The sequence below is a fragment of the Anas acuta genome, chromosome 3, assembly GCF_963932015.1.
Source record: "Anas acuta chromosome 3, bAnaAcu1.1, whole genome shotgun sequence".
NCBI lineage: Eukaryota > Metazoa > Chordata > Aves > Anseriformes > Anatidae > Anas > Anas acuta.
In genome coordinates this window covers 58,854,794-58,882,783 of record NC_088981.1, presented here as the reverse complement: position 1 = coordinate 58,882,783, position 27,990 = coordinate 58,854,794, and the positions used below count along the sequence as shown (strand labels likewise).

Sequence of the window (27,990 nt, the reverse complement as noted above, 5' to 3'; positions counted from 1 at the left end):
TCCCAGTTCAAGGGCTGAGGAGTCCTGAGAGAGTGAGAGAGATGGAAACTTCTACAATAGATGTTGACTGAAATCAAGACTCCTTTATTTTTCACAATTATGCTTTAACAGGGATTATAATTATAATAATAATAGTCTAATATTTTTATTAAACTTTTGCATTTCTGAAAGATTAAATCATAACCTCCCTGCACAGAATCTGATGTTTTACTTTAAAAGGCAGATCAAACATAGTGAACTGAGTCAAGTGATACGTTTCTCTTTGATCCACATGATCTAATGGAACCAGTCTTAGAATACTCTTGAAACCAGCCTTATATACTCTTGAAAGCATACCTTTCAATCAGGTGTACAATGCTTTGAATTAATACTAACACATGGGAGATAGTACAAGGAGGGAAAGCTCTTGGCATGAGAAGGAGCATTGTATGTTTGGACAGATACAGAGGTCAGTTTATTTGCTTCACTGGGGTGATACTGCATACCCCCCGTGATGTTATGCTCACTGCTAAAGGAGTCACTCCTGCATTGTAGGATCTTTTCGTATGTGTCAAGTTGATATTGCAGCTCTCTTGACCTTCCTTTCCATTTTCTGTGCAGGCAACAGCATCATATCTGTTTGTCCTCATGAGGAACAAGGAAAGATAAGGAAGATGCAGGTAAGCAGTTATCACATTCTGCTGGGAGGGACCATACTACAAAAAAATAGATCTAGAGAACATGACTATAACATGCCTTTTGCTGGATGGACATGTTACTTAGAAGTTGGATTATTGTTCTTTGACAGTTTTTGCTTTGATAGGCATTCCTGGACTCATTGCATGATGTCTAGAATTTCAGCTCCCACTTCTGAAATATGGTATATTATCAGAACAACCTCAAGGATAATCATTCTACTTTACTAAAGAATTTGAGATTTCAAAATCTGACTTAATTTCAAATTGGGCAACAGCCAAATATTTTTAAAATTCTCAGGAAAAAAAAAAAATAGATAAAAAAATAAAACATTTTAGCTGTAACGTTTACCTTGAATGACATTTTAATATTTTAACACAAATTTGGTCAAATTTATAATTTCTAAGGAAAAAAAAAAATCATTTCACAAACATCTTAATGTTTAAGGCCATTGGAACTATTTTCATTTTTTCTTAATGGAAGTTCACTTAAAGCAAATGTGATTTTGAAAGCATACTATTTCCTCTTATATCTCTGTTAAGATTTCAGTCATTTATTCTCTGTTTATTTGCTAGGCCTGCTATGAACTATCACAAAACTTTAAAAAATTATAAGGCTTAGTTGTTTAAGTTTGGACAGAAAATGTGCCACAAATTGCTATTAGCTTAGTTGAAGTCTGCCCTCAGATTTGCAGTAGTTCCTGTTTGTCCCTCTCAGGTATGAAAGAACAGGTATAGCAAGAAGCTTCATGCACTACCTTTTCCTCATTTCTAAAGTGCCCAATTAGATAGGCATTTTCATTAGCTAGTTATGTATGTGTATGCAATGTATGTAATAAAATGCAATGTTGATTTCTGCTGTATATGCACTCCGAACACTAGAAATTATATATTATAAAGTGTGTGTGCTTTAAACAGAGCATCTAAAGTATCTCATGCTTAGTATTGGAAATAACCAGATCAAACCCTCAAACTTATTCAGGAGGTTCAACTTTTTTTCTGCCTTTTTTTTTTTTCATTTTTCATTTCCAAGTAGCTAATTTAAGCCATAACTGAAATAATCTTTTACATCTTAAAGTCAAAATTTTCCTGCACACCACAGGGAATATGCAGTAGATCAAGATGCTTTTACTAAAAAAATCAGAGGAAGTGAAGGGATGCAAGGTATCTTGATTCCTAGAAATACAAACACTTTTACAAATGTATATACAACTTTTTGGAACCCTTAAAAATATTTGGCATGCACTTTTTTTTGTGTGTGTGTGCTACATGGACATTTTCCTCATTATCTGAATTTAAAGCTGGTTTGCATCAAACTGATAATCTGCCTCTCTTAGCTGCCTCCAGTAATTTTTTTTCATCGAGTTGTGTGTGGTGTGTGTGCTTAAGAAAACAACGTTAGGTTGTGCTATCTGATCTTAACATGCTGTACTGTTGTGGTGAATTTCTTAATGCACCAGGGTGTCCATCAGGCCCCAGATACAACCACAAAGCCAAGCCAGTGACGCAAATCAGCAGCTGATATAAACAAGTTGACACAAACCAGAAACTAAGCTAGCAGTGAACCTCCGGAGATGCTTCTTTTTTTATTTTATTTTACTTTTTTGTATTTTTTTTTCTTTTTCTTTCTCTCTGTCTTTTTTTTTTTTTTTTTTTAAAATAAGGAGAAACATTTCTCAGCAACTGAAATGTTTTTGCATTTCAAGTCATCGCCTCCAACTTCCCAATTAACTGAAATTTTTCTCTGCAATGTGCAATTTTGGGATGAGAAAATGTGACACTTAGTCTGTTTATAAGTACCGTGGACACAGAGACTGTGTGTCCTAGACCTGGCATGTTTGTTTATCATTGAAAGTGCCCTGATGACCTTTTCCTATTTATGTGCCATTTAATAATCCATAGGAATACTTGACAGAAGGCACTGTAATGCTTTACTGAAGTGCTGTAATTTTTTCTTCATCTCTTCACTATTACGTGATCAGTGGATATAATCACATTTTCTAAAGGTCTTTTATTTTACTTATTTCCAGGTTTTGGTTTGTCTTTCAAAGACAAGCAGAACAAGAGATACAACCCGATCCTAAAACTTGACAGTATTTTAAGTTATGGCAGCATCAGATATATAAAGAATCCCCAGTCTATTTCTGACTGACACTCCATTTTAAATCATGTTGGTTTATTTGATTAACCTTTGCTTACAAACTAGAATAAATGTATTTACAAAAAAGGCTATACATAGATCAAGTAGCTAACTTTCCTTAACAAAAATGCTTTTGAAGAGTAGAAACAGTAGCTGTTACATATGTATTTGCAGGAGAAAATAGTATTTGTCTTTTGCTAGGGAAATACATGTATCACCATACTCATCCTCCTTCTCATCATGCTACAAATCTGTTTCTATTGCAGAGATAACAAATAGGATGTAAAAGCCCTGTTCCTCAGGACATTCATACCATGCATCTAGGCCTGCTAGAAAATACAAGAGTTATCAGTCAGGGCACCTTGAAGCTAATGTTTTCTTTTTGATAGTCCATATAATACCATAACAAGAAATTACTTCCATATGTATGTGAAATTGTATGAAGAAATGTACGTGTTATGAAGAGCAGGACATTTTTTGTATCTACAAATAGAGAAATGTCATCTACTGGATATTATAATTAACTGAAGAGTAGATTAGTTAGGAAATGCTAGCAGTTGTTGCAATTATGACCTTTTGCAAAAATGCTTTTAATGCACTTTCCACAAAGCCTAGCTTTCTGACAGAAAGTGGGCTGATAATACAAGATAAGGAAACTGCAGGTCATATGACACTTTTTTTTCTGATTATCTTTTATCCACCAAATAAAATGCAGATAGTATTGCCTGCTAAACTATGGACTATAAAGTAGACTATAGCCTTCTGTCGTTACCATCCCCCATCTCAATGCAGTATAGAAGATGATGATAAATAGGTATTTTTAGAGGCATGTTGAGAGGTCAGTAGAGTGAAACTGATATTTTTCTTTGCCATCCAACTTATATTGTTTTGTTATCAACTTTAAAACAAAACAAAACAAACAAACAAGGGCCACTATACTTAGTTTTAGGAAAGGTTTCCAGGGATTAAAGTTCAGTTTTGAAGATTATGTATTTAAGTTCCAGTGCCTAATTTATTACTGCCTAGGCACATATTCTACCCACTGCTTATTTCAATGCAGTATTAATGATACACAATGCAGTACCATCTATGTAAAGCATAAAATAAAATTGTTATCCTCCTTATCTTGTTGCTCTTAGCTCTAGATTATACATTTTATTCTCTGTAGAAATACTGCTGCAATTTGGGGAACATTTCCATGTGTATGGAGTCAGACAGATGTTGCCAAGCTTCTGTGTCCAATGTAGACAGCATGGGATCACTGGGCTTGGGTCCCTCTCACGCAGATGGGAGGACCATGAAGCTATCTGGTTATCAGCATGGTCACACAAGGGTTGGTGCCTGCAGAGAGATAGAGAAAAGTGGGCAAATCTTGTCTTTAAATAAGACAGAAAAGGATTCTTTTCTTCTTCAGTTGCAATGCAGCTCCAAAACTGTGCTGCTTGTACCCTTCTGTTACCATCAGCAGGGCAGTTCTTGTAGACAAGGTTTTCAGTGAGCATCTCAAGTAAAATCCATATTAATGAATGCTGGCAGCCCTGCTATGTGCTGGCTCAGCCCTGTTCTGCACAGTCTCCATGTGCACTCCTTGCAGCTGAAAGGAGAGGTTGTGTGGCCGGTGGACTAACAGAGGGGTGACTAGGTGGGGTATGGAGCACAGGGCAGTTTCTCTGCCACCTCTGTGTTTGATTTTGCCTACAGCAATGAAAAAACTTGAGTGGGCCCAATTTATATCAAAGAGATAGATACATCGTTCATGAAGTTGGTTTTCTCCAACAGCTCTGCTGGAGATGGTGGTTTGAATGTGGAAATCCTCCAGAAAGGAAGACAAAGAAATGACAGCCTAATGCTGAGTTTTAAAAAACACACTTCTGGCAAGTTTCAGGAGATGGGTGGAGGGAAGACTAAAAGGTTATATATGTGCTATCTTATGACAGTTGCCCTCAAGACAGTATGTTTGGACATATTAATGATGGCAGCCCTGCATATACTATCCTAAATTCAGTAGAGGTATAGGAGGTACTAGAAGTCTTCCTGTATTAACTGGCACAACCAACATACCACCTGCAAGCACCTGTGTAAGGATGTAGACAGGCTTCAGAGTATATCATGCCTTAGGCCATAATTGCAGAGGCAACACTTGGTATTGACTTGTCCAGTGAAGCTCTAAGGCAGGAAGCTTTGGACAGAGAGTAAAACAGACAGTATTTTTATTATAACAAGGACTGGTTCCATTGTGGAGCCAGCCAAGAAAAAGGAAAGCATGCTGCACGGACGACAGATCTCGTGATTTGGAGGAGAAGCCCTTGGCAGAATGTGGGATGGGTTTGGACTGGATTTCTTGTTTCCTGAGAGTCCTATGACCTCACCTGAAAGAATGCCCAAAATTTATTTTAAACCCATCCAAACCAGGCAGATGCATGCAAACAATGCCTCAGTCCTGCATGTTCTTCAGGGATGACTTGTAATCCCCGAGCCCCCAGAGGGTGAAGGGAGGATGGGAGTAGAGTCAGCCCTTGTCTGGAAGGCCCAGGAAAACAGACCTGGGGGTCATTAGAAAATCTATATACAGGAAACACCGTACAGCAGGCAGGGAAAGCCTGCTATAGCAGCCTGCCTCAGCAGCCTGCTGGGGCCAGAGAAAATATGACAGCTTGCAGGCCTAGTGTGGTTATGTCTAAATACAGTCTGAATGGTCTCTAGCTGGAAAGGCCTTATCGGGACTGTCTGATGGGATTTGTTACAGGCCGCAATGCACCCTGCTGCGGTCTTGCACCAGGGTCAGTATTATGATGACAAATGAGGCTATTAAAATGGGAGCCTGTAACAGTGTTATAAAAAGGCTTTCACAGTTGTATTTTTATCTAGTACTTTTACAAAATGAGAGAAAAAAGTATGTCGTAAAAATCTGAATGCATGCTTGTGGAGTGAAAACAATGTCAGACATGAACGTGAACAAGAGAGAAATGAAAGAAGTGGACCAGTAAGAGGGTACAGAGAAGAGGAAAGGTACTAAAGGGAAACAGAGGCAAATATTTTGGATATCTAATTTGAAAGTCATCCAGAGTTCATATTTTTCTAAATCTGGTCAAAAATATCTGAAACTGTGGACCCTAAAACCTCAAGATAGAAGTGTTTAGATGCCTTCTTGTAATCTGTACTTGTTAGAACTTCTGGGGAATACAAGTTGCTGTACCTTTCTGCTGTATTGACATAGCTTGTTCTATGAAATATATAATAATTGATTTAAATTTAGGGTGAATAATCATTAGATTTAAGACAAGTTTAGATAAAAAGTGGTGAGATAATTATATATTTGCTTATCTTCTCTCACAATACAAACCCTAGGCTATGCTAATGGAATTTTAAGATAATACATTTAAAATAGATTTAAAATACAATTTTAAAATACAATTGATATTTAATATGTGAAATGGATCTTCCACAGGACAGAAGAGTCTAAAAATAATAAGGATTCAATGTGAGATGAGAGTACTGCCCCCAAAAAACACAAACACAAACTAGATGAGATTTAGAAAGTTAAGAACAGATATAATTTTGTACTTCATTATAATCTTCAACTGAATCTGTAGTACATCTACTGAGATCTACTGCAAATACGATAGTAATCACAGATCCTAGTCTGACCACCCTTTCTGATTCAGTTTTTCAGTTCCTGTGTTTTATGTTCCTCCTCTAGAACATCTCAATGGATGAAAAAAAAAAAATCAAATTGCTTGAACATTGGGCACCATGACAAAGCTCTTAAAATCTTTCGGGAGCTGCCCCAGCTAAAGTTTGTATGTACCTGGCAGGGCTGTACATCCTTAGCTATTCTTTTTCTTCCAGAGGGATGTAGACAGGACAGAAGCTTCTGCAGGTACTTGCTACTTCCCCATAGTTGTCCACGGCTTCTTTAGTCAGTGATTCAAGCTCAGCTTTTTCTCAGATACATGCAATTCTCTTAAGAACTAGCCTGGCTGCTTTTCTCAGAGATTTCATGTTCATATTTTAGTCTTGGAACTCAGTTTAACTGAGCTGCTATAAGAAATCCAGTCTCTAGCATAGCTGCAATCAGGCAGCAATGCAGTTCCCTAGAATAATACAGGTATCTGTAGTACACATGAAAACTGTACGATATGTGTAGCATCATGTTACAGCCAGTCTCAAATATTGCAGTTCTTATAAAGAGCTAGCAGCATGTGGATGAGGGTGGTCTAGAGAATAATGAATTCTTGGATTTCCAAAAAACTTTTCACAAAGGCCTTCACAATGATTTCTGGAGACCAAACTTCTGCTGGAGAAAATAAAAAAATATCTTTTCAAGGATAAATTACTGGTTAAAAGATGGGTAAGTTCTCACAGTGGTGGGAGGTTTCCACTGGAGTCTCATGAGGTTATGTGCTGGGAAATGTGCTGTTCAGCTATTCATAAGGAGGCGGAAAAAAGTGGTGGAACAAGGATATGAAGAAATTTTCCAATAATCAAAAATTGTTCAGGATGGCCAAAACTGGGGCTAGCTACAAATGGATTTTGTAATTTTTACTAACTGGGTAAAAAGAGTCTTGAGTCTTAATACTGATAATGTAAAGGGAGGGTGAGGGAATGATATTTAATTATGTCTACAAAGCAATGGACTTTAAATTAGTTATGAGCTGTTACTTTTAAGGAAAGACATCTTATACTCTCTGGGTAGGCCTCTGAAAACATCAGCTGACACATTACCAGTCAAAAACGTGAAAAGAATGAGGAAAGGAAGAGAGAAAAATAAACAGTGTCATTACACCACTAAATAATCCAGGATATGCCCACATCTTGAATATTAAGTGCAGTTCTGGTTGCCTAGTTCCAGAAAGTAAATATTAAGATATAAAGAAGTATAGGGAAAAAAAATGGTCAGGAGTATGGCACAGGGGGAATTAATAGATTATGAAAGACCCTTTTGGTGTGGAAAAAGAGCAGAGATAGTCTGAAAGTCAAAAGTATAATAAAATCATAGAGAAGGTAAGGAATGATTATGCAATTCATAACACAGGAACCGTAAAAGCAGCTTAAAAGCAAAACAAAGGAAGTACTTTTTGACACAGTGCATAATTAAATTGTTGGATTCATTGTCCCAAGATTTTGAGGCCAAAAGTATGATGGTTTTCAAGATGAAGTTAAAACAAACAAGCAACTACAAAAAGAAACAAACACAACATACGATATATTCACATTGCCAGATTGACAGTAAACATAATGGCCCAGATATGCCTTCTGTCTAAGGCATGTAAGACACTCTGTATGCCCTACTTTTGTACTCTGTCTCCAAGCATCTGCTCTTGGCTGTCATCAGCATTACTTTTAGGACCAGTGTAGCCATTCTGTTTGTGTACTCACATGTTGTTCATCAAAATTGAAAACTTTTGGGTTTGACTCTTAAAACATTTTATCAACAATTTCAAAACTACAGTTCAGAGTGGCTGAGGTTTTGTGTACTTAGTGTTAAATCTTGAAGGATTATACTCATCAGAAAAAGTGACCAGCACCCTGTAAAAATCCAGTCCCTTTAAGCTATCACAAAGACAGGAACCTTTGTTTGAAAATGTTTACTTTCATCTGTTTGTTAAAGGAGGTTTTAAATGTAGAGATCCCTGCTTAGAGTTGGCAAGGTTTCCAATTCGATATTTAGCAAGAGTTAATTCTTTTTGTAGAGATGTCAGACAAACAGTATTGTTTCACCTCATATTTATGGGTGTCTTCAAATGATGAGGCTACTACATTCTGCTATGCTTTTTGTATCCCACTTAGGCCAATTTCAGAAGATTTTCAGGCTCAGATGGATTTGTGTAATCATCCTAATTTGAGCTGGAGATCTTCAGAAAACAGGCATTCTCATGAGACTGCTGGTATTTCCTGTTTCTCATCAGAGCTGAAATACAGTAGCAGTGGAAGAGATTTTCTCTCATACTGTATGGTATCTGTGTTTCTGGCTGAAGCCAGGGAGTGCCATGGTGCATAAAAATGAAAGAAAACAAAGCAACTTTTGTGTAATCTTTTCAAACTCCAGAAAATGTTCATATTTGGCTTGAGTTCTGACAGCAGCAGTTCACTCTTCCCTAGTGTTGTGATATATTTTTGTTCAGAAATAAACACTGATATGCCATTTTTTTAATGTACATACATGCTTTTTGTAAAGTTCTTTTTTTTTTTCTGTAAAGCTCTGATGATTTTACATTTTAAAGAAATAAGTATTGTACAATGGCACCAAACAAACTAACCAAACTAACCATGAAGTAATATTTTAGGACTAAGAATACTTGTCTAGTATCTCTTAATGAGATATGTAGTAAATTAGAGCAGGATCTTGCTGGTTTTCTTGACAACTATCTAGTGATTAATTTTATAAAATTTACAGTTCTGGATGAAGTTAATATATATGTAGGTTGCAAACCCAAAAGGTCAGACATCAACTTCAGACAGTTACAAAGCAAACAAGTTAGAACCAGAACAGAAGACTTCTATTGACATAGAGGATTATAATAACACAGAGAGATGACATGTTGTGTGTGTCCTCCCAGTACAAATGTGGTCATTTTATATAAATTTTAAAAATTCACATAAAAGTTGGTGGTACTCTCTTTTTGTAAAGTTGTATATTTTAATGTTATGTTTGTACGTGTAGATATTATTTATATGTATGTGATATAACACAATAAAATGCAAGTGTATATATATATATGTGTGTTTGTATAAGAAATGCTGAAGAGTAGATGGTTTGAGCTTTTTAGTTTTCATGTGTATTCCAGCAGCATCAGGCTTTGGCTGTTATTTTCACCCTGCTGATCACATGATTTTGTTGTGGTGAATGTTTGCGTAAGTGAGGTTTTTCTTGTGGATTTCCTGCAGATACTGGGGAGCAGCAGATTACGTGCAGGTAGCAAGACAGTTTACTATTCCGGATGTTAAGACATGCGGACTGCTTCTGAAATGTTTTTTTTAAATATTCCTCTTCTGGTATATTAGAGGAAAACCTAATGTGAGTGCCCCAAACACAGTACCTAATTATCCTGTCTGTGGTGTGTTGCTAAGCTGTAAAGCCATTTCCTGTGAACAAACCAGTAACAGAATCAAACTGATACCGCTGCTGCTAATTGGAGAAATTTTAGAAACTCCACTCAAACTCTTTTCCTGAAGAAAAATTTAGTGATACATACATATATATATATATATACACACACACACATATATACGCACATCCCCAAACATACACGTCCCCAATTTTCTAATAGCTTTCAGTAGTGTTACAAGATGAGATTTTTTTTCCACTTTGTGGCTACAATTGTTACTGGGAAGATTTTCAAATTGGTGTGAAGCAGATTCTTCCCAATCACAGCAGAGTTGTCAGACAGAAAAGGAAAGTTTGTCATACTTAGCAAAGCTACTCTTGGTTTTGAAAATGGTAAAAAAAAATCTGGCTCATAGAAGCTAATTCAATGAGGGAAGTAAGGTTACAAGGATTGCTTAGTGAATCTAGGGAGCTTTGAGACACTTCATGACCTGTAGTACCAAGTAGTACCAACCTTGTTTTAAGTTATTTCCTTGGTAAACACAGAATCTGCAGTGGCCCAGGTTAGGTCTGTCTGCAACGTAACCTTTTTCAGTCCATTTCTCCTGGTGAATTCAGAACACCAAATCAGCATCCTGGATGCTTCTACAGCATTTCTGAGAATGAAGTGCATCAAAATGAGATTCAAAACTTGAAGCACCTGGAGAATCTGGCTGCCTAAAATCAACTGGCAGCTGCCTTAAACTAACAATATGGTGGAAATGCTGGAAAGGAAGCTGCTGAGGGTAGACACACATCTTGAATGTTTCCCCTTTCTGAAGCCCAGAGATGATCTGCTCTAAACTTTAAAAAATATTTCTTTACTTAGGTGAAAAACTCAGAGAGCATTTCTAAACACTGGGTTAAAAAACAGTCTCTAAGTTCAAAAACAGCTTGGCAGGGCTCATTCCATTAAGTTATATCTGGAGACACACGTGGTGGTTCCCATCTTTTGTAAAATAGGTTACTACTCACAGCACTTGCTCTCAAAGTACAAGATTTTGGTCAGTAACTTTCTCTGATTAAAGGCTTTTAGACCCACAACTTTCACCATCCATAATAAGATCCTAATCAGAGACTAGAGAATATTAAAGGAGAGATAACATTTTTCATTGTATTAATTGAAAGTATACAGGAATTCAATAATGATTGGGTCAGGAAGAAAATCTCTGAGAAATCAGGAATCTTTGGAAGATAATCTATGAGGAATCAGGAATCTCTTGTATTTTACTACTTACTACCTTTTTCTAGGAGAAAAATCTCATGGTCTTTAATCCCTGTTTTAAGCATCATTCTTGAGTTTCATGTGGAGGAATTATTTGGTAAAACACAAAAGCAATCTGAGGTGGTGTTTGGGGTGGTTCTAAATGGAAGACAATAAGGCGAGTGTCCTGGCTTATAGGATATAATATAGAAAACCACTTTGCTACCGCATTTATAGGGACCTCAAAGTTTCATGTGTATTTTATGAATTTATTTCACTGAGATATGGACGATTCTCATCATCCTCAGAAGTACCCAGAGGACCCTAATAGAAAACATGAAAAGGGGAGTGTGTCTGATTTAAACGCTTGATACATAATACATCTAAGTCTTAGGTGCACGTTAGGCACCCGAGCTGTCTGCTGCATCTGGCCCACAAAGCTATTTCGACTTGTACTTTTATTTATTTATTTATTTATTTTCCTTCAGGGTCTGTTCAGTTCTACCTCTTTTCTTTTCATTTCTGATGGAATATGGCAAAGACTTAAGAAATCCTTAGATCTGTGAACACAATTCAAGTCATTGTTTGAAATCAAAGATGTACATATGGTCCTGCAGAACTAGGCCTCAACACTGTAATGATTTTACTTCATTACTTCAAAATTATCAGTTAGAATATGTGCTGTTGGTTAAGTTGCTGTATCAACATATCATGACTGATATTGTTTACAAGATATTATTTTAAAGTTTTCTCAACCCTGATCAATAGTTCTAGCCTAGAAATTACAGTTTTAAACATATATATCCTGGGATACATGCATAGATATATTACTCCTTCATTTCTAATGTTCCTTACCATGAGTTTTATGGGAAGAAGCCATACAATGATCTCCTGAAATGATTCTCCAGTGTTCTTCCATCTGAGTTTATGTCTGGTGCTAGTAAGAAAGGTTGCAACATCTATCTAGACTGCATCAGCTAGTCTTAAAATCTCCTCAGTGTGTAAGGGTTTGCTTTTTATGCCCTGCCTGCACTCTTCACCCCTCCTCTTTGTAGACATCCAAAGAGAGACTGGCCATCATAGGAGGTAATACTAATCCAAATATGTGGGCAAAGCCAAATGTGGTTCCTAGAGGAAAATACAGGTGTTTGTATATGTTGAAGACAGTAATTAGACAAGACCAGATGAGGGAACTCTCTAAGTGTGGGCGGTGTGTTTTGTGCATTTATGTGGGAAAGAGAGAATTGGAGTGAAAAAGGCCAACGCAGAGAGGGAAGAAAAAATATCAAGTCACTGGTGAAACTAAAAACACAGGATGAGTGATATTTTTAGTATTTTTAGAAGAGTTTTCTCCAAGATCATCAGTTTGCAGCATAAGAAAAACCTTGGTAAGGTCAGCAAGCTGTACCCACACCCAGCTCATCCACCTCTGGAGACTGTGATTGAATAGAAGGATTTCCTGGAATGAAACATGGAGAAATGTTGACCAAAACATTAATAAATGACTGCCATGTACTTATCAAACCTACATCAGTTGTCAAAATCATCATGAGCCCTGTAAGCCAATTAAAATGATTAGTATAATTTTTTTATTTTTTTTTATTTATTTATTTTTTTTTGAGAATGAGGAGACAGTAATCCGGTAAAAGAAAGAAGTGCCAGAGTAAAGTCTAGAGTTCAAACAAAATACTTCAGTCTGAGAGTCTGTTAGCTTCAGCTTGTTCTGCAATAGTGCTGAAGAGATTTCTAAATAAACAAATCCATCCACAACAAGATGAAAATGAAAAACAGGAAGGAGGAGAAGAAGTCTAGTACAGGGCAGGGATATTGGAAATCTGGCTTCTGTTCCCTTCTCTCTCAATAGCTTTGGGTTGACAATAATGACTGCGAAGTAAAGAGATTTTCCCATTTTTCCTGCTTGTATTTTTGTCCCCACAATTTACAATTGTGTCCATGAAAATGTCCAAAAATGTCCAAAATGTACCAAAATGACTACAGTTCATGTCTTCCTAATCCACACCTCAAATTATATGTTTAGGTCTTCGTGAAGAGGTAGCACAGGCTTCATTTTTGGGTGTTCCTTGAAACAACCCCAAGTTTGCTCAGTGGTTGGTACTAAAAAGTGTGCAAGGCAAGACTGTAAATGAACACAGGTCCAGACCTTTGCTGGAGGTGGAGTTCAGATGTAGCTATACTGACCAGCAAAACAGGGGCAGGTAGGCAGAGTGTCTGTAACTACTGAATAATATGCTGCCTAATAGCATTTCTATCAGTACACAACTTTCTTTTATTTTCTTTTAAAGGAGTAAGACATGAACTCTGTTTTCTACATTGTCATATTGCTTTTTAGATACTTATTTTAAAATATTTTTAAACTCCTAAATTTCCAGGAAATGGTTACTTCATTATTACAGAGTTACTAGCTGTTATTGCACATCTTGGCCTTTTTCCACAAAAATAGCAAAATAACTTTACCAGATGCTGATGACTCTTTTCTACAGTGGGAGCAAGTCTAGCTGAAATAATGAAATGACATGAAGAATTATGCCATCAAAAAGTGCTTCCTTAAGAAAACACTGAGATTCTTCCTTAGGGTCCAAGACTTGAGCATTCATTTTTCCACTTAAGTTCTGTGAAGGGAATCCTCTGTTCAGACAAGCTCTTTGTAATGTTTAAAAGTTCACTTACAGATAATCAAACATGAACTAAATTATTTTTATTGTTGCAGAGTATGTTTTACTTTTCTTCTTTGTTTTCGTTCCTTTCTACATGCAGTTTTTCCAAGAATAAATAGCTTTTCATATTTTTTTTTCTGGATGAGGTAAAATGGCAACAACAATTCCACTACTGATACTGAAAGATTTTCAAAACTTGCATGAAATAATATTGGATTCAGAGAATTAATTCAATTCACTGATTGAATTAACAATCAGTGAGATTTTACAACTGTATTTCAATCAATGGACATAATATTTATGTAACATGGTGGAATTTTACACTCTTTGTACAACTATTTTATTCTGTCTATGTAATTTGTGGTGATAAATTTAAATAAGAAGGACTGTATCAGACCTTCGTACTATTAACTCTTCAAAGGAGATTTTTGTTTTCAGTTGTTTTTTTTGTTTTGTTTTGTTTTGTTTTTTTTTTTGCTACAATCATTTGAAACTACTTTTTTTCAAAAATGTAGTTTAAATGATTGGAGTACTAGTAGCAATGGAAGTTATAGTGAGCAAAATATTGTAGCTGTCCTATGGTGGAAAAATAGAAGAAAACAGGAGAGAAAAGAATCACAATGAATTGCATTGCATATAATCTTGACTTCTCTAACTTCCTAGAATCACAGCATCATAGAATGGCTTGAGTTGGAGGGGACTTCTAAAGATCATCTAGTTATAGTCCCACTAACATGGGCAGGGACACCATAGATCAGGGTTGCTCGAATTGCCTAAACTGGTTTCTGAACATCTCTGAAGTTGTCAGTCTCTAGGCAGAGTGATGTTACTATTGCAAATCTGTCCTAAGCATATATATAAGTGGTATGCTAGCATATCGAGCCCAGCTCCTTGAGATAATTGGAATCAGCTTGCAAAAAAGCCACCGTCAGTGGAAAAGGAAGTTATTCTAATGCACATCTTAAGTGCCACTGCTACTTAATAAACACATAATTAGAAACACTATAAATAGAGTACACAAGTTGGTCTTCTGGTTGCTTCAGCTGTAGCAAAAACCTTTACAGTATGTGATTGTGTAAGGCTCTTTTTGCACAGCAATATGATGAAGGAAAGGGTTGGACATGACCTATTCATCAGAATGCTGACATTTGCATCGCGGGGTTAGGGTAACGTGAGATGGATAATAACTTACGTAATGAACTTCTGAAAACCTTTTTGGAAATGTTACCAAGAGGTTGGTTTATTTGTTTTGGACAATCTGAGGTTGGGTCTGTTGGGGAATTTGACCACACATCCCAAATATGTTCCCCAATCCTCTTGCAGAAGAGCACCGCAGGAAAAGAGTCGGAAGATGAGAGTGTGACAGTAGGAAATCTTTGGAAGATGAATAACTGACCATGGAAAAAGAGGCCTGGAGATTCATTTCTTGGAGGATCATTTCTCCCCTCCTCCTGAGAAATATTTCCCATGACCATCAACATTAATCATGAGCTATGGTGCCTTTGTGTTTCATCAAAACCTTGGACATTTAGTTTTAAACTGCATTATTAGTAAACAGACTAATTCAATTATTTGGCAGATTCAGATTTGTACTATTCAGATTCAGATTTGTACTATTTCTAGTACAAAATAGATTAAAAGAATCAAATAAATAAATCTTGGGAGATACCATGAGATAGAACCTCCTTCTGTTTCACTGCACGGGATTTTTTTTCTTTTTTCTGACTTGTTTTAAAGCATTTTTCCTTTCCATTTTTAATCCACAATTTATACTGTACAAAGCAGAATGTATTTCTAAAGACCTTTATCTTTCTCAGTGTAGCCACACACAGTCATAAACACATTATAATCTGCTAAACTATTTGCTAAACATAGTTAACAACCTAGTTGTTAGAATACACTATAGCAAATTTCCTTTCTTTAAATGATCAATAGTTGAATATAGCAGAGTTACAATATAAAACATCTGAATAATAAACTGAGATCTAAATTAGTGAACTAAATTATACAAAAACATGGAAACATCTGTCTCCCATTGTATAAAGCATACTTGCTTTGAAAAAAGAGACATCAAATCTTACAGTTGTAGTTTTGGATACAGTTTATTTATTGTTCACAGAATAGATCAGCTAATTGAAATATTACACATTTTTTCTGAGTAAGAATCCCTTTTGCTTTCAATTAAACCTTTGATTACTGATCCTGTAATCGTAGTTAAAGCTCATTTACCTTTAAATTGCAGGATTTCCTGCAATGCTAAAAGCTGCATTCTTGTCTCCTCTTCTCCTGAACAGTCCCAACTCTCTCAGCCTCTCCTCATAGGAGGCTGTGAGAGAACAGGTCAAGACCCAGTTTTAAAGTTTTAAAGATATTGTTAAAGTTTTAAAACTTATGTGCTTGTCCTTGAAAAGCACCTTCTTCATAATTTTTTTCTGAAAATTTCCCAAAATATTGAGCATTGAATAGATAAATTACTGTCTTAAAGCAAGATTAAATTCATCTTTACAATAGAATTTATTTTATCCACTCTTATAATAGGATTAAAAATGTAATAAGTATTGAGTAGGAATAAATATAGAGAAAAGTAATGTCTCTTAATTAATCTTAAAAATATTAGGGCAAGGACTTACATCCCCACAACTCCAAAACATAGGTTTCTACCACTCTAGGTGAATGTCGCACTTTGGTAAACTGTTGGCTTCAAAAGGACTTTGTTATGTTCTGAAAGCTAAGGTCAGCAACTAGTGAAAAACAGAAAAAAAGAAGAAAAAAAAAAAAGTTAAAGCCCCATTGAAGTTGATGCCAAAAGAAGAGTACATTAAAATTAACAGAATCAGAATCTGGACTTAAAGGTGGAGGAGCCCTGAGAATAAAAACTCTGTTTAATTGTTACATAATTTATTTACATGTAATGAGCATGTAAGTGTTCAAGAAATAAAATTGTATGGAAAGCTTGAAAGGTTAATAATTGAGTTTCAGCATCTCAAAAGATGTCAGTGAAAGAGAAAAAAAAATCTCTGAAGAAATAAACCATTGTGTTACCTAGAAAGTCTCCATGCTTTCCTGCATTGCTTTTAGTATCTCTGCCAACACTTATGTAAAACCAAGCTGAACATATTCTCTTTTCTAAAAGTACCTTGAATCATACAACATAGAATAGCTCTGCATGTGGAAGGAATTAACAAGCATGGGGGTTTTTAGATGTGGGAGTTCCTCCTTAACACTCATCAGTGTTGCATGTAAGCTTCAAAACAACTTTTTAATGACTGCTCTCTGTGGAAATGTGTAAATAATTCTGGCTTTATTTTTTAGTTATTTTCTTTAAAGAGTTTTGCAAATAAATGTTTTGATTGTGTTTAGTAACCTCAGCTTTTTGTAATGAAAGCCATTTGTTAGAAAATAATAATATATATAAGCTTAAGCTTAAGTTGAATTTGTTGATACAGACCAAGTTTTTACACAGTTGATTTTTTTAATTTTTAGACTCCCTAACAAAAACATATATATGTTCCTTCTGTATAAACTATGGGGCTTTGTACATGTGGAGTAGAAAAAAAGTTGCCTCATCATTTAAACCTTTACATAAGCTGGAACTGACAGTAGAATCTTTTAACACTATGACAGTGTGATGGAAGGAAGATATGGCACATATAAGCTATAACAGCTAAATCTCACTCTTCCCTATATTGTATCATTTTCTATTAATATAACAAAAGTCAGTGTTCCATGAGCACAGTGTTTCAGAGAAAGCCTCTTTATACATGAGTGCTGTGAGTGCCTAATGTCACAAGTACATAAAGCTTGAGATTGGTCGTATATGATGTTTTCTTCTAATTACACCTGCATTTCCACAAGATGTCAGTCTGTAAGAACAGTATTATACCACGCAGTAACAGCAGCTAATAATCCATTTTATCATTGTCTAATCTTTAACAATGCAATGTGGCTAAAGACCAACAGTGATGCTCTATGAAGAAGGCTCAAAGCCCGAAAAAAATCTATAGATTTAAGAAGAAATGCTGTAGTCTGTGGCAAATAGAGACAAGTCTGGTCCTTTTTAAGCTTTAAATCTTGTCCTTGATTGTTTTGGAACTGAATCGAGTAATTTCAGTAACAGTTTAGTTTATTGCATGTAAAGTGCAATAAAATAATTTGAATGGATAGCTGGTTAATACTGGCAGTTTTCAGTCTAATAACTGAAAAGACAAAATCAAACAAAATAGTTTCAGATCAGTAGGTATCTCAATTATCTTTAGTTAATTCACTAATAACATAAGCTACCCAGCCAGCTAACACAGATACCAGTGATTTTTCATTACTGTGAATGGACAAAATAAATTTGAGTTAACATGCTTGTGAGAGAGGATTTAAGAAAGCAACGGGGATTTAAAGTCAGTACCTTCTTCACTTCCATTTATTCCCTTCGTATTATTTGCAGGACCAAGGTCAACCCCAGAATAAGAGTCTCCTTTTCCAGTAAACCAACTTTATACTTACGTTTTTAGATTTGTTTATGTTCCTGTATTTTGTAGGGTATAATAAAATTACTCTTTAGCTCTTCCCCTGAGGGGAAAGCAACAATGTTTACAAGCTGTGGGAATTATCCGGAGATATAACTGAGGTTATTATCTACACCCATCACATTGTTTGCAATTAAGAGGTCACCTTGGACTTTCTCCTGCTTTTAAGTAACCCATCTGCAAGTAGTGATTACTAATGGTATTTATTTCATGGCTTTTATTGTTGTTTATTTTAGTCCATTCATAAGCAAGAAATTGCTATCTACTGTTTTAGTCAAAGACTTTTCCCCAGCTTTTCAAGATCCTCCATGTTATTGCAACATTGAGGTTTATATTACAACTAAAGATGAAACAGTAATTTTACTGGTGTAGAGTGTGATGGTTGGCTTGCTAAATCATACAGAAAATGTGTTTTTCTTTATCAATAGCAGCTGCATACACCAATAGCATATGACTTCATCCCTTCTGTAGTAAATAATAGATTGCCATAACTTAAGAATAGGTTCACTTAACAATTATGCTTTCACTTTTGAAGGCAAAATTTTACTTTACTTAAATAATGGTTGTTTTATATCTGTGCCTCTGTTAACATTAGCTATCAGTATTTCTGGTACATTTATATTTCAAAAATTTTGCCCCCCAAAGTTTAGGTGGTTTAGCTTCTGTCAACTTCAGAGAACATCCTTTCCACTGTAGTATATGATAGCAATTATGCTAAATGGAAGTACTTAAATGTACTCTCATTTACAGAAGGGCTTTGTAAATTCACTGCCTTCACATCGGTAATCTACTTCTCACTGTCATCTTCAGGTGTCTCTAACAGAGCTTTGATCTATTCACCTCTAGGACTAGCTGAAAAACTTCTTTCTGAGTTTGTGATGTGGTATTTGGAGAGTCTTTTATTTTAGAGAAGCAGATTGATACTGATTTATTTTTGTTTTATAAGTCAGTGGTAAATAATGTAGATGGCAGAAGCCTCTAATAGACGATTCTAAAGATGAATGTGACTGACTTGTGCTGCAATTGCACTTCATCCTCACTGAATATTAAGAATAGAAGTAAGAAAATTTAATTCTGAGGGCTTGTCAGATTTAGGAATATCTCTATACAGTACAGTGGAGCATAGAACAGAGATGTCTGTACTTTCTCATGACTACACTATTTCTGAAACTCAGTCGACCACTACCAGACAGAATCAGGCAGAGCTAAGGTACTGAAATAATGTCATGTGGATGAGTTAGGTCAGGTTGGTGCCAGCACTAACAGGCCTCCATCACATGGCAGAGACACCCTTTTAATCCTTTTCCAGTTGCTATATCACTAAGCATACATTATGCAACATAAAAATTTTACTGTCTTGTCACTTTTCATGTGCTACTCCAAACACCTCTCTTTAAGTTGCCTAAGACTTTGTTCAAAACTGCTTTGCACTGGCCAGTCATATATAAAATCTGAATGGTAAGGGGTTACTGGTGACAGAATAATAGTAAATACTCCTTTAAATAGGAATTTAAACTAAAAATATATGTATTAAAAAAAATACAGTAAGAGTGCCTAGTCTCCTATACAAAGCCTTGAGCATTATTAGTCGGTCCACATAATTAGATTTCTGCTGCACTAGAGCAATATTTTTTAGGCTACAGAGTATTTTCTTTAGAAAGACAGATTTTTTTTTTTTATTCCATGTTGCTGTCACCTCTACAGATTATGCAGTTAACATTTATATTACCTTTGATGGGGAAATGCCAATTGTTTGAAAGATACCCTGAAGATTAGCCAAGCATTTCATCTGACTGTATCCATAAATTATCCTTTGTATCAGAGTGTATTGACCATCAAATCCCTCCATCCTGGAGAAGAAAAGCCCTAAAGATTGTGTAATGTCATCCCTACAAAGTAACAGGAATAATATGCGAGGGGTAATATAGATATATATGTGACTGGTGGATCATAAAATCACCCTAACAGGTGCTGGGCTGGTTACCAGTGGATTAATCTGATCAGCAGCTGATGCATTCCTATTTTAAGGTCACTCTGTGCTACTGACTTTTCAGCAAGGTCCTCCCACTATGGTGTTTCTCAGGAAATTAAAGAGGTTTATAGGTTAATGATGGACTGAACTGCATTACTGTTACTGGTGTCTGAGGACAATATGGCAGCTCAGTTTTCTACACTTCAGTGTCTCATCCTTTTAGACAAGATGCTGGTATCTCTTGAACAACTCTACTTTTTTGAATGCTTTATTCTTTATATTCTAGACACAAAAGGATAAGCAACTTTATCAGACATAATTACTCAGATGTGGAGATTAGTTCCTTTATAGTTTTTCTTGTATGCTGGAGCTGAGAAGAGGCAGGGTGTCTTTCCTTAGAACTTTTAGGAAAATATACAGGCTTGAAACACTGTGAAACATCTTGCATTACCCATCACCTCTCTGTGCAAGCTTGCTCTTCTGGTCTGCAAATGAAGCAAGGTTGTGAAATATTTTTAATGTAGAGAGATTGAAACTATTTTTAATGCTACATATAATTACATAAGAAATAAAGTTATCAGTAGCTTCTTAGCATATAGTAATACATTTTAGCTGTCCCCGGGAGGTATAAGTAGCGCTATGCTTTACACTTTATTCATGTATCTATTTTTCCAACAAAACAATGACTACTAGGCCAGTCTGAATCATTCTTAAAGGGAGAGATTCTTAAATTTTATTTTATTTTGCATTACTTGTTTGAGATTTTGCTTTATAACTTCAAATGAAACCTCCCATAACATTATTCACTGAAACAAAATGACTAAAATATTTTCTTTGCCAGTTAAATGATAATTCTTTAAACTGACATGATACATCTTTAGGGCATGTTATTCTCTGAAGCTTTTTTTTTTTTTTTTTTTTTTTTTTACTTTGTTATAAAACTGTGGTATATAGTTTGCCATGCAGTGTAGAAGTCTTTGGAGTGATTGATAGTATCTTATCCCTTATTCTTTTTCCAAGTACTTTATCAGAGTCTCTGTAGGGATTGCTTCCATCATATAAAATACTTGCTAATATTGATACTTTTGAGGCCAAAATCATGTCTTCCTTTATTTCTTGGGCAGCCTCTAACACAGGGGTTCTAATTCTCTAAGTCTCCAAAACATTAACATCAGAATAATATATACTTCTGAATGAGATTGTCCACTCTAGCTATGAAGAAATTACTATATATAACTGCTGCTGTATTTGAGAGTTCTTTGGCAGTATGCAGTAGAGCTTTCAGTATAGGTTGGACTATTATCTTTGTAATGTGTCACATATATAGCTTTATACTGAAGAACAGATGTTAGAGCGAACAAAATCAGAATAAAAATGTAAATATATGTCTTTTAATTTTTAAAAACTACACAGCATTTTCTATAATGTTCAGTTCTATTTCAGACTCTATCCTGATACTTCACAGTAACAGAAATTGTGAAACACCAGTATTTTTTCTTATTTTTTAATTATTTTTAATTATTTTTTTCCAGGCATCTCCTTTCTTATCTCAATTTTCTAACTTGTTAGTTCCATTGGAATTCTCAAACTTGAAGAATTCAAAGTAAAAGGGTTCAGTAAAACCTGTCTGCCCCCTTTACTGTAAATTTATAGCACTATTGAGGGCTTTTAATTTACTGAGGCAATAATTATAGTTAAAACTTTATAAAAAGTTATACCTAATGAATGATTTAGCAGTTTGAAGAGTGAATGGCTTTGTAGTTCTAATATCCATTATTTCTATCCTTTTTTTCATATCCATTATTGACTTTTAAAAGGCTGCCCCTTTCAGATAAGCAAGAGTCTGAAGGAAAAACAAAGAATTATCTTCTTTAGCCTGTAGTCTTACATAATCGTGATCTTGTGAAATGGATTTATCCATATTCTGTATATATCTTAGTTACAATAAGTGCAGAGACAGTGAAAGAAAGGAGTGTCCATGTTTTATCTGTAGCATGGGATGTTCAATCCATCTTTTCTCAACACTTTGAAAACAAACACTTCCCACTGAAACCACAACAATCTTCCTGACTTTTCACTTCTTACATTTTTTACTAAAACTTCTAAAGAAGCAATTTTTCAATTATAACACAGTTCTCTAACTTGTGTTTGTGCTTTGGAAGTCTGATAGGGAACACTTGACCTTGAGAGTTGGGAGGAGGGGGAGAGTAGAGAAATAAGATTTCTAACTAGTTTCTTTATATAATACTCTTCAGAATGAGATTTTCCATGTCCTACAAGTCTCATCTTTGCCTTTCTTGACACCCTACAGATGAAAACCCTGTGAATGAGATAGTTCTTTATTTCATGTTGCCTCTCTGCTTTTAGTCTTCCATCAAACTTAATTCCTTGCATGTTTGCTTCTGAAATACCCATTTCATTTTTTTCTTAGGCTTTTTTAGCACAACTCCTCTTGATGTTTACCCTAGAAGCTTTTTTATCTAGAAGCTAAAATGGGGAATCTAATTCAAATGGTACTGCCAGGTGCTACTATTCTTGTTTTACAGAGACTCACACAGAGTGCATTGCATCTTTGAAGATCAATTTCAGGCCTATTTCTGATTACTTCTCTTCAAGATACTCAGCTAATCTGCTTCTTTTAGGTCTGTTGCCATAAGGAAGGAAAATCCTATCTGTGCCAGTACAGTGAAGCATTATGTTGTAACACATGATGATTCGGAAGTACCAGGAACAGTTACAGGCAGAGCAGGAGACATGGAAGACTAATCTGTCCGTCTCGAAGGGAAGACTGATACTCTGTGCAAGGCCAGATGGACACCCTCTGACAGGAGACACAGTAATGAAACTGTACAGTATGGCCCTCTGAGACTCAGGGAATGGCTGGAGGTTTTGAAAGGTGTTGACAGAGGGCTTGGTCTCACTATCTCTTGGTTGTTCAGAACATCCATCATGGGCTTTGCTAATATCACATGCCACATTCCAAACATGGATTCTCATCCAGGATTAAAAGAATGTGAACCTGTGGAATCCTGCAGACCCAGTCTCGTATAGATCAGCATGATAGTCCAGTATTGACAGTCCATCTTAATGAAGGTCTGTCCTCCACTCAAGTTCATGCTTACCCTCAAGACATTATCATCACATTCCAGTGCCATGTCACAACCTGCATCCTGCACTTGGATGGCTACAATACAGTACAGAAAATGGAAGCCAAATTGTTTTTTAGGGTTTTAGGCTGAATAGTTCTGAACTATGGTTTTGTTTAAAATGTTGATTATGAAATCACCATAAATATATTCATATTTCAATACAAAATGCTACTATACAAAATTGGTAATTTTCTGAATCTCTACTTCCCCTCCCACCACTGCAATTCCAAACCATTTTTGCTTTTCAATTTTTAGGTGAAATTGACAGCGGTAAATTGCTGTTCATTAGCAAAACATGAAAAGATGCTACCAGAATATTCCAAACCTGTAGATGCTAGGCTAACAGAGAATGACTGCAGCTTCTTACTGTATCTAGCCTTTCAGTTAATAGCTTTAAACTATGACTTTTGGAGTACGCAGTCTTAGATCATGAATTTAGAACCACGTTTCAAGTGGTTTAAATAGAATAACCAAGAGACAATATTAATGGAAATTTTGATATCTAAATTAATGAACATTTATTTAGTAGTAATTGTAATATTTCATTGTTGTCATATTAAAAGAGAAAAAAAAATGTTACTGTGAATACAAAAATCTGGCTATTTCCATGTGGCAGCATTAAATTAGTGCCAGACACAAAGACTGCCTGGAATCTGCCTGGAATGTTCCTGGAGTTCGTATGCATATATAGACTTTATGTCAGAACCAGTGGTACTTATTCTGGGCCTCAGTTTAGTAAACCTATTTCTCTGGAGAGCACTTGACCATATGCTGTCTTGAAAAGGAGTAACACTTTAAGAGGTGTTTCAGTGATTCAACAGTACTTTTTTGGGAGAACCAGTGTTAAAAAGACTTGCATGTTCTCATAGACAAGAAGTGGTTAAACTGGTTATTGAAAACAAGAAAAGAAACACAAAATTCCTCCCCAGACTCAAAAGCTTTTCATCTTTTGCAAAGATAGTAAAGAGAGTATTTTTACCTCTGCTTCCAGTATAAAAATGGAAGGTTTTCCATTTATGTAGCTTGGCAGCAGCTTTGCCATATGGAAGGTGTTTGTTTATTTTGCTAATGTTGAGTTCCATTCTTTTATATTTGTTTTCTTTTTCTTTTCTAGGGTGATAGGATTGAAGCAACAGGATGAGAGATCTCAAGCATGCTGCTAAATGTTGTGGTCTGACAAAACTACATGGCTTCCTTTATCAAGACAGCTGTGTTTTTATATAAACAACCTTAATTTGGCCTGCAGAAGGATCACGCCTGATACTCAAATGTACTACCTTGGAAGGTCACCTTGACTTCCCCAAGGAGCTTGCTTCAAGGCATTCAGGATGCCAGACCAGAAAGCCTCACAGACTGAGGTCTATTTATTATTTACTACTTAGGAAAATAATACTGCAGTATTCCAAATACAACAGCTTCCAAAATAGCAAAGAAAGTTACTGCTGCTCACAAAATAATTTTGGAATAAATATTGGTGAATGGACTACTTCATTTTGATAATCATTCCTACTATTGATCACAGGGAATAGTTAAACTGTGATAAATTAGGCTTCATTTAAATAGATCTTTATAACAGTTTACTGACTTTTCATAGATGTTATTATGATTGCTCATAGAAGCAAGACATGACTGGGCAGATGTGTAATTCACAGCAACTCTGCAATATGTAGCAATTAAAGAAATTGGTCTTTTATTTTAATAACAATTGATGATAGATAACTTGGTCAATGCCTAGAAAGACTCATTATAAAGAATGTCAAACATGAGTTGAAAGATGCTGTCCTATTTATTAAAAATGAGTTACACTAAAATCATTAGGTTTGTTTGTTTGTTTTACAATGCCAAATGTTAACAGAAAAAGAAACCATCAATCTCTATAAATTGTAACTGGGTACTAAAGCCAGTTCTGAAACCTAGTCTGGTTTTCCTTCTTCAGGTATGCACTATCTCTAAGAAACAACCCATCTTTTTTACTTTCAGATGAATGCTAATGTATATTATTTGGACCAAATTGCTAATCTACCTTATCAAAGAGTGTTTTTTTTTTCAGTCTTAGTGCATCACATTTCATTAAAGAAGCAGAAGAAGGGAAGCTGTTTTGCAATGTAGCTTGTAAACTTTTCAGTATCTTGTCTCTTTTTGTGTGTAATGAAACACACAGGAAAATGTTCTGAAAGAATTTTTTGAAGCCATGGTTAATATTTCAGACATAAAATGCCGAAATCAAGATTTCCACGGCAACAAATAGGATATCATGTGGGATCTTCAAAATGTTATGCAGTCAGATATACCAGGGTAGATATGGAGGTCTGCAGAAAGCTTTTGAACACTGTTTTGTGCACTATCACTTATGTCATCTGATGTACATCTGCATTCCTTCTATGTGGGTAAGGTTTTGTCCTCCTGTATCTGTGCACATATACAGAGTTTTGTCCATTTCTCTGTTTTAAAGAATTTTACAGTCTGCCATCAGAAATCCCTGAAAAGAAGCCTTGCTGATCTTGACTGCATCTCTCTCCAGACTAAAGACCTTTGTGTCTAATCAGATCCATGATCATGTAACTGAAGATTTTAAGGATGCATCCATGCCTAAGAGCAGAATATTGTAGTATATCCAAGATTATAGGTTTTATTATTGTTTCTTATCAGTAAATATTCAACAATGCAGAGCCAGGATCTCTTTCTGTAGGACTCGAAGACTGAAATTAAATCTAAAACACTTGCACAGACTCAGAGAAGGGCTCTTCAATGAAACAATATCTTAGTGTAATGAATATTTATTTCTAAGAGGATGTAATTTATGTCTGAACTGAAACTTGGGACGAAATCTACATCATTTACTAGAAATTATTAATATGTTTTTCTTCATATAGTTAATTTATTCTTTGCATGAATATACATATAGGAACATGCACAACAAATAATGTACCTTTTTTCTTTTCAAAATAATGTCTCAACTTTGTTAGAAGTTTGAGTATTGTTTTAATATTTATCATGAAGTTTTGCGAATTTTCAAAAAAAACACAGTTACGTGGAATGGAAAAAAAATGTTCTCTTGAATATTCAAAGGATATTCTATTCTGTCTAATTACTTTAATATAGAAAACTATATGATTTTTGTAGGGCAAATCAGCACCAAATCTCATCATAGTGAGCAGATGATATAACTATAGCTGATCATTTTTCCTCTTTATTTTGTATTTTTGCTCACGAAGACTGGTCTATGAAACCATAAGTCATTTACGTTTGTGTAGCCTGAGGGCCACACATGACTGTGGAGCACTTCCCTCCTGGAATTAGGCTCTGCAAGGCTTGATCTCAGCCTTCCTTGTAGACGTTCCTCAGCTTATTCATCCAAATGATCTGTGAACTCAAACTTTCAGCTTCTGTTAAGTATGATGATAACTGTGACACTGATTATGCTGTAAATTTGGGCATTTGCCTTCATACTGATATTTGAGACAGAACTAACATGCAGCAGTTTTCTGAAGCATTGTTGCTGAAAAGCTGAAGGGTTCTTAGGGTTCTGTTTCTTTAAAACACATCTTCCATACATATATTAAGATGTTGAAAGTAAGTTCAGGAAAAAGTGTTTGGTTTTTTTTGTGTGTTTGTTTGTTCCTCCCCCCCCCCCCCCCCCCTCCCATGAGAAAACCTCTTCTTTTTCAGATGCAACTGAATCTTACAATACCAGAAATCCTGAGCTTAGCTTAGTGCTGGACTTCTAAGAGGTGGGTAGAATACCTTTCAATCTAAACTTGCAAGAGAGCTATTATAATACTCTGCTATCATATTAGATTTAGACAAAACTATTTCAGATCTCCTTATTGTTATTCCATCGTATTTGATGGAATAGCTAAGTTGCTTTTTCCTGCCACTTCATTAAGAAAAAAGATTCATCTCAACTTGTCAGAATCCAGTCAGGTCAGTATCACAAATTTTGCATAGATAAAATGGTAACACTGCCTGTTGCTTTCCATCATCACCTCTCAGTAAGATTTCTTCTAAATAATAACTGAAGTGCACTAGTGATGCTATTCAATCAGATCTAATACCTTTCTTCAAGTTGGTTATTACTAGGAATGAGTCCACATTACAAAACTTCCAGCATAGTAAATGCAAGTCAAACACGGCAAAACTAATTTCATGTAAGCACCAAACTGGTATAGTACTGAGCAATGGTAAAATCTTTTACTTACACTGTGCAAACAGTCACAAAGACAGAATTGGATTCATAGACCATTTAGACATTTCTTTGGCAAATATCTGTGTTTATGTAATGAAAAGGGAAGTTGAAATATGAATAGGTGATTTCATTTCTCATTATTTACCTCTCTGTTACTGGACAACTTGAAAAATTTCAGATATTCATCTGGAGTCCAAAAGGAGATAAACAATAATTCACATACAATGAATAGTTATTGCTTGGCAGTTCCTCAGGACAGATATTTGTTAATATGTCACTTTAAGAATACATGTAAGCATATTTTTGAAAACTCAAACAACTTTTAAATACTTCATAGAGTGGTATAACTGAATGTCATATTTAACTACTTGCCTCCCTACCAG

The 27,990-nt window shown here is 35.4% G+C and overlaps 1 long non-coding RNA gene across 1 annotated transcript; it reads left to right on the top strand.

Annotated features, from left to right (window-relative positions):
* Positions 1-27,030, top strand: LOC137853013 (uncharacterized). Its single transcript, XR_011094158.1, has 3 exons — positions 1-448; positions 601-659; positions 24,536-27,030. It is a non-coding gene; the product is annotated as an uncharacterized lncRNA (long non-coding RNA).
* The last annotated feature ends 960 nt before the right edge of the window (positions 27,031-27,990 follow it).